Source organism: Penaeus monodon, chromosome 24 (genome assembly GCF_015228065.2).
Source record: "Penaeus monodon isolate SGIC_2016 chromosome 24, NSTDA_Pmon_1, whole genome shotgun sequence".
Taxonomy (NCBI): domain Eukaryota; kingdom Metazoa; phylum Arthropoda; class Malacostraca; order Decapoda; family Penaeidae; genus Penaeus; species Penaeus monodon.
This window is the reverse complement of record NC_051409.1, coordinates 1,226,660-1,227,974: the sequence shown is the minus strand read 5'-3', so window position 1 is coordinate 1,227,974 and position 1,315 is coordinate 1,226,660. Positions and strand designations below refer to the sequence as shown.

Genomic DNA, 1,315 nt, shown 5'->3' with positions numbered 1-1,315 from the left:
TGTATGAGAAAGTAAAAATAATGATACGAGAAGAACATTTTCAGAGACCATAAAATAGCCTAGTAAAACAAATTCTTTTTAGTTTCTCTTCATTTCTTTTTTATTTTAATCCTGTTTTTTGTGTAAGAAGGTACTGATAACACTATTTGAAGCAAATATCTATAATAATGCTGGGAAAGCATATTCATAATGGCCTTATATTAATCTGCTTGGTTCAGCCTCACGCGCTTTTTCGAAGCCAGTGACGACGTTGCGAAAAGACACCAAAAACGTTAGACGGAGTTACTAACGACCTTATGAGAAGATGCCCTCCCACATGGTACTTCCCTGAAACGAGATTTCTTGGAGCGTCGATTCGATACGCTTTCGGGAGAAGAATCCAATACCGCGTTAGAAATGTGTTACAAGAATTCCTTTGGCAGAACCTCACTACCTTCGTTTTTATTCATTTTCTTCCCCACAACACGAGTCCACGCTGAGGATACAAATAGGAAGAAAACGCAGTTCTAAGAGAAACACTGCTTTTACGCACACTCGATTTTTTCCTTACATCCTTTCTCTCCAATATTCAAGAAAGAAAAATGGAGAAAATAAAATGATCTGTTTTGAATCTGACACCGAAACACTGCCACTTCGGGGGAAAACCCGTGGTGTTGTGCGGGGGGAACTGTCTCCTGTGCCTTGCCTGGTCGATGTTTAAGCATTTTTCGAATTGGTGTTCATATATTCATTTGTTCAAGGACGGGCTGTGTATGTGTTCTTTTTCTTTCCTTCTTTTTTTTTTGTCTGAACGTTTCCTATGAATGTTTGAATGTGCGTAAAGTGCGCTGCTGGGAGGGTTCGGCGCGTGTCGATTCTGTATGTGGTTCTCTCACATAATATTTGACGTGACCCTTATCAAGGCCGCTAAATCACCATGGAATCAACACAGACGAGATCAGTAGATATTTTGATAATACAAATTTACAGCGTTTGATCTGAGTAAACGTGGCATCCATCGCACCGGCACGCCAGGGCCACATAGATCATTCGAATTCGGAACGGAGAGAGAGTGTCACCAAAAATCCTTCGCGTTTGTCGTCCTCGGGAGCGCGGCGCAGTGCCGCATCGGACCTCAATTTGAGTAATGGAATTAAAGTCTTACGGAAGTCACGAATCGCTTTTCGTGAATTCAGAAAATTAAATTGTATCTCTTGGAAGATGTCTACTACCTTTGTTTCTTTATTTCCTTTTTTTATTTCTTCTCTTTTGAGTCACACACACACGTAAAGTCGCACATAAATATATGCACACTTGCACAAACACACTTATTCAG

The 1,315-nt window shown here is 40.5% G+C and overlaps 1 protein-coding gene across 1 annotated transcript in view; it reads left to right on the top strand.

The window, feature by feature from the left end:
* LOC119588796 overlaps window positions 1-1,315 on the top strand; it is an 11,996-nt gene that overhangs the window by 8,484 nt on the left and 2,197 nt on the right. The gene's annotated exons all lie outside the window — the stretch shown is intronic.